We start from the raw sequence: 15050 nt of genomic DNA, 5'->3' as shown, positions 1-15050 counted from the left end.
ACTCTTCAAGGTCTGTTAACCCTTCCATCTCCCCCTCATCAGGGGTCATGGCAGACTCTTTATACAAACGTAAGAGCAGCAATGCTGGGATACCCCAAATATTCTTTTTCTTTTTTTTGGATACCCCAAATATTCTTCTAGGCCAGCCTCCCATTTCCTATAGCAGACAACATTGCTTCTAGAAAGCCTACAAATATAGTATGAATACCAAAGCTAAATGTTTTTTTGTTGCCCCTCCCAGTAATTGGAATTCCTAGGTATGCTACCTCTGAACAGGGAGCTTCCATTGACCCATAATGACTATCAACAACTGCTTTTCCCTTCTTCCATAATTTTGTCTTTCATCTTCTTTAAACACTTTGTAAGCTAATGGCAATCGCTATATTACAATAAAATGAGAACATTTCTCAAGGAAAACAAAATAAAACAAAAATGGTCTCTCTGACCATGTGTGGAAGTTTTTTAAAACTGGGAAAATATAGGCATAGCATAGACAGTTTCAAGAGGGAATTGGATAAGCATATGGAGCAGAGGTCCATCAGTGTCCGGGGCAGTGATGCTCTGTATTCTTGATGAGGCACAGTGGGGGGCTTCTAGCCCCACTGGTGGACCTCCTGATGGCACTTGGGTTTTTTTGGCCACTGTGTAACACAGAGTGTTGGACTGGATGGTCCATTGGCCTGATCCAACATGGCTTTTCTTATGTTCTTATATTCACAGGAATATTGCTATGGATCCCAACCCCTTCTCCAGTTCAAATGAGGCAAGGAGACTGGTCAGCTGTTGCTAGTGTTCCCCAGCCAATGATAGGAAGCTAATAAAACAGATCTATGTTCCTCCCATGCAGGCTTTTGCCATGTGCTGCTACGTACCTATCCCCCCTTTTGCATTGGCTGCTTGTTTCAGGGCCAGGCAAGAATTTTTTGGATTGCCCTAATTGGATTGTGGGGAAACGTTTTCACTTACTTCACAATTTCTGCCAAGGAGTGGACATTAGCAGGCTTATTCATTCACTCAAGCATCACATTTGATAGAAGATCATATCCTGAACACCCCCATCATGTGTCTGGTGATGGAGTGGATTGCAATGAAGCACTCTTGATGCTAAGCAGCTAGTTCAACATCTGGTAATGGCTTATGGCACATCAGGTGAGGGTGATGAAGTCAGGCACTTCTCAGCACATGACATGTATAGGTGATGATAAATGAGCCTAGCACAATAACTGGCCAAGCATGGAGCCAGAGAGGATCTGTCTGACAAAGGCAGACGTTTAAGGTGACCAACCTCAGATTTCAAGCATGAACAAAATCCTGTTATTTTAGTGAAACATTTGGCTATATGATTACATATGCAGTTCATTTTTACTCAGCATGTGTACTCAGAAGTAAGCCCCATTGAGTTCAATGGAACTTAAATTAAAGTGTGCCTAAATTTGTCCACTGGGTCCACTTTCACAGGAAAGACTAGACATTAATTAATTTTTTTTCATTCCCTATGTCCATGTTATGTATGTTTACATTTTCTTGTGCTCTTGGGATACTGTGATCTCCATTTTTTTAAGAGACAATCAACTAGTAATAATTTGCATCTTTAAGTCAGTATCTTAAAGATACAGATAATGGGAAGATGCACATTCAGAGATATGTTAAATAGCCATTTTTCTACGAACCATCACTGCAAGTAATACATATCTTCATGATATGCCACCTTAATTGTAGTCACAAAAATCAAAGTTAAAATTACATTAGATGCCATAAAGAACCCTATTGGCAAGTTAGATGTAAAATAGAAGACATGTGAGCAGTTTATATTAGTTCTGCATATTTTAAACAAAAAAAACAACTTCAAGCATTTCTAAATTGCATAAGAGCAACCACAAGGTGAAAGATCTTAAGCTTTTGCCCATGGGCCAGTTTTCTGACCAAAAATGCCTTTCCAAATGATTCATTCATTGGTGAAAAAAATTATGGGGAAAAGAATGCATTGTTCACATTTTCTGCATATAGAAGTCATTTTTAAAAGTTTTATTAGTTTTCTAGAAATTGAGCGCAAGGGGTAAGAAGGAATAAGAGATTACAGTTAATCTTAGTCTGCATATAGTATATTTATATAAAATACATGTCTGCATCTAATATACTTTCTTAAAATACATAAATTATCACACATTATTATCTCTTAACTTTACATCATCAATATTTTTATATTTTTATATTGTAAATCTTCTTATTAAAATACCTATTCAAATTGACATTTCCAACACGGAGAATCATATAGTACAGAATACAGGGAAAAGGAGATATAAATTCACACCAAAGAATCTTAAGAGTCTTAACTAGTCAAATATAGAATTTCAACCAGTATTTTCTTGCTTTCTCCTTGGATTTCCCAGCCAACAGCTGAGATAAGTAGTCCAGCTCCGCTGTTTCCAGAATTTTTCCCACCAAATCCATTCTCATTGGAGTCTCCTGAGGTTTCCATCTCTGTGCCAGAAGAATCCTGGCTGCTGTACAAATATGCGCCAACAAGTGTCTCATCTCTTTGGGATAGTTCTCAGGAAATATATTCAATAAAAATAGTTCCAGTCTGAATTGAATCTTTGTCTTCATAATTTTCTGTGATAGTTCATGGACCATTTTCCAATAGTACTTCACCATCTCACATGTCCATCACATATGATAAAAAGAACCCACCTGTTTTAGTACATTCCCAACATTTGATAGACATATTAGTATACATCTTACACAATTTCTGTGGGGTCATGTACTATCTATAAAACATCTTATACAAATTTTCTTTAAGGTTACTGACTTAGTTAATTTAATATTGAATTTCCACAACCTCTCCCATTCTTCTAACATGATATTATGACCCAATTTTTTCGTCCATTGGACCATGCAATCTTTTATTACCTCATCTTGCATCTTCATCTGTAATAGGTATGCATATAGTTTAGAGATTAACTTTTCTTGAGGACCTAGAAAGATTTTGTCAAATGGGTATTGCTCTGTGTTAAAGCACTATATCTTGTCTTTGGCATACCTAGATTCAACTTGCATTCTCAACCACCAATTCATTTTAGTGTCCATATTTTCTAGCTCTTCTCTGGTTTTCAGTTGATTGTCTTTTTCCAACAGGTCATCATATCTGTAACTCTGATTAGGTTTTAAAAGATTTGGAGGAGTGAATGCTTCCACTGGGGATACCGATCTTGGAATTTTCTGGTAAATTTTCATTTTTAACCATGACCATGTGTGGTACAAATATTTCCAGAACCAATGATTCTTAAAATAAGAATGTCCTTCAAGTCTTTGATACCATAAATATGCATGCCAGCCCAAGTTAAGATCATGTCCCTCTAACAACAGTTGTCTCTTGTCATTCAATAGTATCCAGTCTCTTACCCACAGGAGCACAGAAGCTTTATAATACAGTTGCTCTCATACCTGCTCTCAATTTAGAATCTTGCAATATCTTTAATTTAATTATTGGTTTTTTTCCTTGCTAAATATATTTAGAAACCATTTTATTCAATTCTTGAAAAAATCTACTATTTAAAAATACTGGGATAGTTTGGAATAGAAATAACAGTCTTGGTAGAATATTCATCTTTATTGAAGCTATTCTTCTCATCAAAGATAAATTCAAATCATGCAATTTTTCCAAATCTTTTTAAAATCTCTTTGAGTAGTTTATCATAATTGTCCTTTTTTGAACTACTGCATTTATTTGAGATGAGTACACCTAAATATTTGATTATTTTCTCATACAAGAATCCTGATTTTTGTTGAAGCAGTTGAGTTTGGTCTGTCGCCATATTCTTTGCCAAAAATTTTATTTTATGGTAGTTGATCTTCAGTTCTGTCCAGTGACCAAATTGGTTAATATTGTTTATAAGACAGTATAAGGCTCTCAATTTATATTGTTCACCTTTTACCACCACTCCCTTAATACTTGTTGCAGCATAAATTGCCAACGAACATTATCAAAGGCTTTCTCAGCAGCCAAACAAATTAATGCCAATTGTTTTCAATATATTACAGACTGTTCTAACATTGTCTTTCAAATATCTTCTAGGAAGAAATCCAGCCTGGTCTTGATGTATTGTAGATTGTAGAACTTTCTTCAGGCATTGTGCCAATATTGCTGCAAAAATTTTATATTCAAGAGAGATTAGCTGATAATTTTTAATATCTTTCAAATCTGCACCTTCTTTTGGAATTAAGGATATTGTAGCTTCTTGCCAAGAGGCTGGTATTTGGGCTTCATCTTGAATCCTTTCAAGGAGACGTTTGAATGGTAACAGTAAGGCCTCCTCATAAGTTTTATGAAATTCTGCGGGCAATCCATCTGGGCCCAGGGCTTTACCATTCTTTTGAGGTGCCATTGTGTCTCCCAGTTCCCTTATTGTTATTGGTTCATTTAGAATTTTTTGTTGTTCTTCTGTAAATTTATTAAGATTATTTTGACAATATATTCTTCTAAATCTGCCTTATGAACTTGTTTATCTTCATATAATTTTCTGTAAAATTGTTCCACAATTTGATATATCTCTGTCTTTGAACTTTCTCTTTGTTATTCTCATCTTTCAAAACCGGTATTATTCTTTTGGCATTCTCTTTTCTCATTCTATAGGCCAACCACTTTCCAGGTTTATTAGCATGTTCAAAAAAAATTTGTCTTGCAAATCTGTTTTATCTCCATCTCCTCTATAAGTAATAAATTGAGTTGATGTTGTGTTTCTTTGACCTTATTTTGAAACTCCTGTCTTGTCAGCTGCACTTTTAAATTCTCTTCAGCTTCTCCTGATTGCAACATTAATTTTTGAAAATTTTCAGTTCTTTCTTTCTTCTTCTTTGCACTATATCTGATTGCAAGGCCCCTATAATATGCTTTAGCAGTATCCCAAACTATTTGCATCTTTACATCTTGAGTTATATTCTGTTTAAGAAAAGATTGAATTTCAACCTTAGATTCTTTAAGAAAATCTTTATCTTTCAAGATAGAAGTATTTAACTTCCATGATCTTCTCATTCGTGTACCTTTGAGTTTCACTATTACAGGACTATGGTCTGATATAACTCTTGTTTGAATTTCTGTCTCAACTAAATCTTTAACCAAATTTGCAGAGAGCAAGCACATATCTATTCTTGACCATGTTTGATGACTGGCAGAGTAGTAGGTAAAGTCTTTCGAATTTGGATATCTTGTTCTCCATACATCAACCAGATCCAGTTCTTCTACTAGCTTCCAAAAGCTTATTGGTAGCTGGGGACTTTTGCTTTTAGTATGTTTATGTATTTTTTGTCCAATTGTTGTTATGTCTCTTCAATAAAGGCTCCACATCAGTCTTCATCTCCCCCTTTGTCAATTCATAACATAGCCCTTCATCTAAACAGGTGGTCGTCTTGTTCTTCTCATCCTCTCTGTTGCTGCAGCAGGTAATGGTTGTGGTACTAGTGTCTCTTGAGGTGTATCTAAGTGTTCCGGCTGATCCCTTGAATTAGTCCCCTCACAAACAAGACCAGCCTCATTTTGAATCCCTGGTAACAAAGGAGAGTCGTCTAATTCAAAACTCCTTCCACTAGAATGTGCAGATACCAAATGAGACGCATTCCATACTCGCCCATCTGCTAATTTATAGGTATATGGTCCTCTCCTCTCAATAATTTCAAGGGGTGGGGTGAACCGACATCCCCCCTTTCGTAAAATTCCTAGTCTCCTTACTCTAACAAAAGAGCCACACTCAAACTTAACATCCTTAGCAACTCTATGCCTATCTGTATATGCCCTATATTTTTCTTGCCCCTGATTCACTCTTTTCCTCAGTTCTGAATCTGACACAACATCAGTCCTTGCCTTTAAAATCCCAGTAACATTTAACTTAGTACACATCTCCCTTCCATGCAACAATTCTGTTTGGGGATCTTTGTGTTGTGGCATGCCTTGTTGCCCTATATACTTGTAAAAAATCAGTTGTAAAGGTAACCCATGCCTTTCCTTCCAATTTATCTGTCTGCAAGCTATCTTTCAAACTTCTATTAAATCGTTCAATCTCTCCATAAGCTTGCGGGTAATACACTGATGACCTCCTGTGTATAATATTTCACTCCGCAAAGAATGTTTCAAATTCCACAGAAGTAAATTGGGTGCCATTATCAGAGATCAACTCCTTAGAGTCCCCTTCCCTACAGAAAACTACCGCCAAAAACTTAATCACAGCAGCTGACATGGCCTGTGATGTAAATGCTATCTTTGGCCACTTACTAAAATAGTCTATCAGTGTAATAGCATAGTGACATTCAATAGGGGCAGTATCAAAAGGTCCCACAATGTCAATAGCAACTTTTTCCCAAGCAGAATGTGGGAATGCAACCAGATGTAATGGTACGGGATGTGTAACCACTGTCTTATCATGTAACTGGCAGGTGACACAAGCCTTAATGGCTGCCTCCACTTGTGAATCCATCCCAGGCCACCAATACAAATCACGCAATCATTGTTTTGTGCGTACAATTCCTTGATGTGTATCATGAGCAAGAGCTACAAATGTAGGTTGCAATTCTTCTGGGACAAGCAACCAATGTGTACCTCATAAAATACAGCCATTTTGTAATGAGAGTTTATCACGTACTCTAAAATAAGGCAACAGTTCTAACTCCATTCCCTTTTCCTTACTAGGCCATTTATTCATCAAAAATCCCCTTAGTTTCTGCTGAACTGGGCATGCCAAACATGCAGCTTGAAATTTCTCTTGTGTGACTGCAACCGGAATGCCTGAAAGCAGTGCAACTACTTCTACATCCTCTTCTGGCAATGCACCTGAGGATGGCAAGGGAAGTTGCGACAAACAATCAGCTGTTACATTTTCTGCTCCTGGTTTATAATCCATCTCATAACTAAAACAAAGCAGTCGTGCTGACCACCTAGCAATTTGATTTCCTGCTCTTCCCAATCCTTTTGATGTCAACAGTGTTATCAGGGGGCTATGGTCAGTGTGTAATTTAAATTAATGACCCCACAGATAAGTTCTCCACTTTTCTGTGGCCCAAACACATGGAAGAGCCTCCTTTTCGACCACAGAATGCTTTCTTTCAGTCTCAGTCATTGTTCTTGATGCAAACGCAACTGTCTTTTCTACCTTGCCTTCGTGGAGCTGAGTCAAAACAGCTCCAAGGCCATATTCATAAGCATCAGTTGTTGCAATTATAGGCAGAGATGGATCAAACAACGACAAAGCCGGGCTATAAATGATCAAATCTTTTACAGTCTCAAAACTAGCCTTTGCTGCAGATGACCATATCAAGGCTGTACTTCCACGCAACAGTTCTCTCAATGGCTCAGTAATTGAAGCATAATTAGGGATAAACTTTGCATACCATGAAGTCAGCCCCAAAAAAGAACACAATTTTTGTAGATCAGTTGGAAGTGGTGCCTGAATAATTGCTTCAACATGATCTACATCAGGTTTCAACCCCTCTGCTGAAACACTATGTCCCAAAAAAGGAAGTTCCACCTGCCTAAGTTTACATTTCTCTATATTAAGCTCCAGCCCAGCTGGACTAATACGCCGTAATACTGACTATAAATTTCTCTCATGTTCTTCCAGGGTATTTCCAAATACAATAATATCATCTAAATAGCACTGCACTCCATTCTGCCCCTTAAGTATTAAAGACATCATCTTTTGAAAAGCAGCCGGGGCTGAAGCCGATCCATATGGAACACGCTTAAATCTAAACAACCCATCATGTGTAAAAAATGCTGTAAGATCTCTACTTTCTCTATGCAGCATAACTTGGTGGTATGCACTCTGCAAATCCAAGGTGGAAAACATCTTAGCTCCTGCCAATTCAGAGAACACTTCTTCTATATTAATATTAATAACTGAGATAACACCCAATATAGACATTTTAGACTTTTTTTAGATTGTTTTTAGATTATGTAAAAAATTTAATAGTAAATTGTAATTTTATTGAATTGTATAACTGTTTTATTGTTCAATGGCTTTGCCATGCCTGTAAGCCTCCCTGAGCCTGCCTTGGCGGGGAGGGCGGGGTATAAATAAAATTTTATTATTATTATTATATGTGGCAATGGATGACTATCAATCACCACAGCCTTATTAGGTTCTCTCAGATCTACACAAAGATGTATACTTCTGTCTTTCTTTCTTACCATCACTATGGGTGAGACCCATTCTGATGAATCCACCTCCTCAATTATATCCTTCTCCATCCATTTCTTAAGGTCTTCTGATACAGCATCTCTCACAGCAAATGGCAATTGTCGTAACTTCTGCTGCACAGGAATCACATTAGACCTCACTTTTACTTAATGGACTAATCCCTTTGCACACCCAATCTCCTGTACCAAGGTATCCCCATTTACAGAAGTATTCCCACTCTGTATAGACTCAGCCTCCAGTTGTGGGGTCACAACACTGCCATCCACTACCATCAGCTTTAATGCAGCAAACAAGTCCCTGTCAAGAATAGGGGTACCATTAGGCACAACATAAAATTCTGCATGTGCACAACTTACACCACAATTCACTTCAGCAGATAGGCAACCACATAAAGGTATTTGGTTCTTTAAATAACAAACCAGTTGTGATTTTGGTTCCACTAATGGTACATTCCCAAAATATTGCAAATACAATGCCTCAGATAGTATAGAGACTGCTGACCCAGTGTCTAACATCAACTCAATTTCATGACTCTCCCCCAAGGGACTAACAGTTATCTTAACAGTACACATAATTCTTTTTGCCTCAGAGATACTTCTATTCCCACTCACATTCAAAACATTTACAACAGGTACTTGGATTGCATGCACCTGATGATTATTCTGGCGGCTATAACAAGTCTTAAAAAAATGTCCAAATTTTTTGCAATGACTACATTGCACTCCTTTTGCAGAGCACTTAAGGTCATTTGCCAGGTGTTGTATAGAGCCACAATGGAAACATGTTTTTATTGGCATTCTGCGTCTCTGATTTCGTGGCTTTCCAACCTGTTCCTTCACTTCTTTTACAGTCTTGACTTTGTCTTGGCACTTTCTGCAACAGTTCCACTTCTTTTATTCCATCTTCAGTGCCCAAACTTAACATCTTAGTTTCATTCAAAGCTGCTTAAGTTTGGGTTACTGTTGCTAAAACTTTATCCAAAGAAAGTTCTGGTTCTAAAAGTAGCTGCTCCCTTATGCTAGGTACAGCTATCTTTTCAACCAGCTGGTCTCTGATCATCTCATCAGCCAACATTCCAAACTCACAGGGGCCAATTAAGTCTCTCAAAGCTGCAATGTATTGTAACGTTAACTCCCCCGGTTTCTGTTCACGTTGATGAAATTTATAACAATTAGCAACCACATTAACCTTGGGCACAAAAAACCCCTTAAATGCAGTAAGAGCCATCTCATATTTAACATCCACAAGAGGGAGTGTATGAAAAATACGCTGTCCTTGTACTCCTAAGGAGTGGATAAGCAATGCAAGTTTATGTTCTTCAGACACTGCAGTGTCACTAATTGCAAACAGGTAATTGTAAAACATGCGGATTCATGAGGTGAAAATAATTGGAGGCTCACCTGGATTTTGCAAAAAAGGTACTGGTGGATTCAGAGGCAAAAATGCCATCCCTCTTTCATTGCCAATTTATTATGTCTCTTCAATAAAGCCTCCACATCTGTCTTCAAGTTTGTTTTATTATCTCCAAGTCAGTCAATACACACAACATAAAACCACATCCTATAGCTGCAAGGTTCACTCCCTACTTCCTATCTTAACTTATATATATGTATAACTTTCTTAAAGGGTCATACACCACAATTGTCTATCAGAAACTGCATTAAAGTCTCCTATGCAATGTTCTATATATTCTAGATTTGATAACTTAAAATGTAAATCTTGAAAAAATTTTTCCTGATGATCATTTGGAGCATAAATATTTGCCAGTAGAATTTTCTTTTTGTCCACCATGACTTTCACTAAAAGAATTATTCCATCTTCCAAAGCATACTGTAGTTGTGGGTTAAATTTATCCTTAACATAAATTGCTACTCCCCTTTTCTTTTTATTCATGTCTGTTGCTGTAAACAAACTGCCAAGTTTGTTTTTCAAAAGGTGTTGATCCTTAGCTAAAATATGGGTTTCTTGTAGGCAAATTATGTCCATTTCCAATTTTGTCAGGTATCTAAAAGTCTTCCTCCTTTTAACAGGAGAATTAAGTCCATTCACGTTAATAGAAATTATTGATGCCATTATGAATTTTTCTTATCACTATCTTTTTAATCTTTTTTAGTCTGTAATCTTGTCGGATATTTCCATGGTTCATTTGGGTCCTCTTCACCAGAGCTTTCTTCTTCCTCTTCATCATCCTTCTTTTTCTTCCCCTCTTTTTCCTTCACTGTGTCCAGAAAATTCTGAGCATTGAAAATGGAATTTATCCGATACCTGTTCTCTTCATAAGTAAAAAGGAGGCCTTCCGGCATTAGCCATGTATAAGGTATTTCTCTTTCCTTCAGGAAGCTTGTCAAAGTTTGGTATTCTCTCCTCTTTTGTCTCACTGACCATGGTACCTCTCTCAAGATTTTCACTGTATTTCATGCTATCATCATTGGTTTGTCTCTTCCTTGCTTCAAGATATCATTCCTGGTCCACTTTCTTGTAAGTTTCTTGTAAGTTTCAAGTGAATTTATTCCATCTTGTAAAGCTTGATGGTACTCTCTTAACTTGATCAAACTCTTCTTTCATCCTTTGAGAAGTCACCTGTAGAATTTCAGCCAAGGCCTCACTTAGTATTTTCTGTAAATCTTCATTTTTTCTCTTCTGGTACATTTTGAAACCTCAGCATATAGGCAGCTCTATCGATTTCCCGTTGTAAGAGTCTGGTATCATGTATATTCTGTTCTTTTCCCAGTTGTTCCACCTTTTGTGTAGTCTGTCACCTGAGTATCTAGTGCCTTTAAGGCTTTGTTAGTCTCTGCTGTCTATTCTCTGTTCTCTAGAAACTCTTGTTTGATCTCTGCCATATGCTCCCCTATATTATCTACTTTACCAGTCAGTTGTGCTATAGCACTTAGTAGAGTATTTTGCATCTCTTTCATATCTCCCTGAATGGTTGTAAATTTCCCTGGACCAGACAAAGAACTGGGTGACGGAATTGGTGGTTTACCTTCTTGATTGTCTTTTTTTAATTGTTTATTTAAAGCCAATTGTGGCTTTATTTTCCATCCTTATTAATGTAATTACACTCACAACCACAAGGTCCTTATACTGCCTCTTGAAGCTTTGTTTTGGAACTCAATATTCCTGCATTTATTAGATTAGCTAGTATTTGCCAAACAACACCAGTATTATACAATGATTTTAGGAAAACAGCCTTCTAGTTACTATCAACAATTCACCAGACCCAAAATAATGATAAAACTTATCATAAACAAGATCTTTTTAGCACACCATCCTTAGTTCCACCCAGCCAAAATAGTTCAACTCACTGAAACAACAACAGTTCACTATGATGTCTCTTCTGACAATGGTAGCTCAATAAAATCCAAGTCTAAGCAAACTCATCCAACTGTACCAGGTTATAAATTGTAATGCGGGGTTGGATGCCCATTTTGTAATCCACAGGTGAAATCAAAAATTAAAAATTAAACTCAGCCCAAAAGAAAAATGAAAAAAAAATAGCATAAACCAGAGCAAATTAATCCAGATATTTCCAGAACAAGAATAACAAAAGTAAAAAACAAAACAAAAAACCAAATATGATATGAAAACCAGGAGAAAATGGGGAAAATGAATATAAAAATAAAAAACCAAAAATGTTCAAACCATATGAAAAATAGGACCAGACTTAAAAGGTTATATCCATAACATCCACCATCAGAGGTTTATAATCCACTTTAAAGGTTTGCACAGGTATTCTTCCTTCAGCCAACAATCTAATTATATTTATATTATATTTATAGTCTAGTATATGCAGCCCACAAGAGTCTAGATGTCTATTTGAAGCTCACATGAATTAGTTCAGAACACTTCAATATAACCTTCAGATTGCTTCTTATGCCAGCTCTGGACGTGTCAATCCAAGCCGCTCCTAATGCCGGGTCACTGAAACCAGAAACCCATTTTCTGCATATACAAATCCTGTGGTTGAATATCTGGCACCTCCGATGACAGATGAGACAGGTACCATATTGGGGTCTGACCAACTTGCCACTCCAGGCCTCAAGAGCCTGGGGGATCCTAAAGCTTCACTCCATTTAAGCCAAGTCTGTGATGAACCAAAAGCAATTTTAGCAATTGCTCTGAAATCTGGATGAGAGCTGGGTGAATGACCCATTAAGGGAACATTAGAAGGGAGAATACAAGCACCATTGGAAGACCCTGGTGGCATGCCTTTTTCTGATGACTTTTGTTCATGTATTTATGCCAAAAAAGAGGAATCAAAACCTGTCCTGAGATCACTTCAACAGTGAAGAATTTATGCAGCCATCTCAGATCTGTGCTTTACATGTTATAGAGGGAAGCAGTCCTAGTCAAAATCAACAATTAGTCTTTCCAAATAAAAATAAACACCACTAATGACCAACAGCATTGTGTAAATATTTGAAGATGTATTTGAATTTTCTTTGAAATGAGGCAATAAACAAGGAGCAACAGATTAATGCAAAAAAAGATCATCCACTTATTGAAGCTATTAGAAGGGGGGAAATTGTTTTATGATGCAACTTCTGTTAAAGAGTTGCATTGCTATTTTAAAACTTGTAATAATGAACCACAGATGGTTTTGCATGAAGGCATGTTGTATTTGTAGCATAAGGGAAGACTGTCTCCAGGTATGAAACAGAAATAGGCTTTTAAATAGCAATTTATTCTAAATGAAACCCAGTGAACAAACAAACAACATAGTCAGTTGCTTCTTAAAGGGATAATTCAAAATAAATTGGGCTACATGCATTTTATTAGACTCTAAACCCTACTGTAGACCCATTTCAGTTCCATCTTATAAATATCTGAGTTCAAGTACAACACACACACATACAAAGCCATTTTATTACATTGGGGACAACAGTTTCATAGAGATTTAGGTGCATTCATGTGCTACAACTATAGATGAAAAATCTTCCTGTTTCATTTCTTTATCATTCTGTTATTCTTTCTGTTCCACTCTTCTTTACATTTCTCTATGAAAATTTCTAAAGTATTTATTTAAAACATTTATATCCTGTCTTATTTCCTTGGACTCAGAGAGTCCAGGTGCAAAGTCATCCAAATTAAATCTTTAATTATAAAACATATCAGAAGATAAAAACAACATGAATTTGAGGATTGAATCATATTTTCCCCTTTTTAATTTTTTCCCATTAATGCTTCTTCCTGTGTATTTTCTTTGGCTTTTTTTAAAAATTATTTATTTATTTTGTTTATATTATACTTTTTTATGCCATCCATATGCAACTTACACACAACTGATACAAAAATAGGTATCCATAAGCAATGTTTCTAGTACAGCACAGAGAAACCATAAAGAAAATTTGAACTCTCAAATCAAGGCCTCCTCAGTTCATACTAAACACAGAAATGCCTTTCTAGACTTTGGTAAAACATTATAGAAAAGAACCTATATGCAACAGTGGTTCATAATCACAGTTAAGACAGCATTGTTTAAATAGTGTGTTATCAATGTGGATATGCACATGGAAGGGGGGAGAAAAGATTTCTAGGAATAGAAAGAACAATAAAATGTAAAAGGCCCATGGACAACATTCTACACATACTTCAAAAATCTCTTGCAAAATGCCTGATTCAGAATGGGGCTTTGGAAACCACAGGATTGTTAGATGTTAGATTGGCAAAGCACTGACTTAAAATCTCATTTAGGGATCAAGGTAAGGCATCTGCATTTTCCCTCTGTTTTTTTTATGGACTGCTCTTTTATGCTTATCTGTTTCATGGAGGTTTTATTAACAATTTTTGATTGAAGAGGGGATATTTTTCTGTTTCTGGATTTGTGTTTGTGTGGGAGGGCATGTGTAGTATGGCTTCTTGGTGCTTAATTTATTGTGCTGCTTTAACTTTGGGGGTTTTTTGTCAGTGTGGACTCTTAGTGGAAAAGTTAAGTAGAAAGTTCTTAAACAAGTACCTTGCATATACAGCACAATTAAGATGTTAAAAATCTGCTCCAGATGGGACTGATGTTTCTACCTCCTCTTTGGAGATATACAGTCTAGAAGACTGAGGCACAGACAAGGTGTAATTTTAATTACCAGAATTCTTGAAGGAAATAAGAGGGGAAATGCTGAAAAGAGTTTCAAAAACAGCCCACCCTTCATAAAACCAAGTTTAATAAAATGCTGTAACTTTCCAGCTCTGCTTCTCTGCTTCTGCTTCTAGGTGCTGACTGGCAAGGATGTGACATTATTTTGTGATGTCATGTCCTTTCTCAAGAGAGTTTAGCTCCTAAAAGAGGCTGCAAAAATTAGGAAGAGTCACCTGATCCTATTAGAATAAGTACACTAGGATGAGATAACTATCCTGCAGCTGAAAAGGCAAAGAGTGATGAGAGCTCTTTTTGTCACCTTAAGGCTGTTAGCAATTACTGTGTGGTTCTACAAAAGAAGTATTCATAAAGAACCAACAAAAAAAGATATGGTGAGTCACATGTATGTAGTTCCCGGTGCTTTTCTTTTCTTTTAAAATGGCTGGTACGCAAGGTCGTCATTCAGCTGTAGAGTTGCCTATAGGCTTCCCAATCCCCAGGTCCCAGAGGGGGATTCCTCGGTTTTACAGGCTTCCCCCCACCCCCAGCCAGCTGGCCAGCGGGGGAAGCTTCTCCCCCACGTCACCCTTTACCTCTAGATCTTGGGCAGGACCTGCAAACAGGTCCAGTTTTAAAATGTGTGTGTGCCTTTAAATTGGATTAAGAAGTACTTCATGGGGAAGGGTTAGCAGACCTCGTGAGAATGCAGCCCCTCTGTTTGTTTTGCTTTCCTTTCAGACAAGTGAGTGTGTGTGTAAAAGAGCAGCTAGCCCCTGTACTTTCCATAC

Source organism: Heteronotia binoei, chromosome 9 (assembly GCF_032191835.1).
Source record: "Heteronotia binoei isolate CCM8104 ecotype False Entrance Well chromosome 9, APGP_CSIRO_Hbin_v1, whole genome shotgun sequence".
Taxonomy (NCBI): domain Eukaryota; kingdom Metazoa; phylum Chordata; class Lepidosauria; order Squamata; family Gekkonidae; genus Heteronotia; species Heteronotia binoei.
This window is presented reverse-complemented; position numbering follows the sequence as displayed.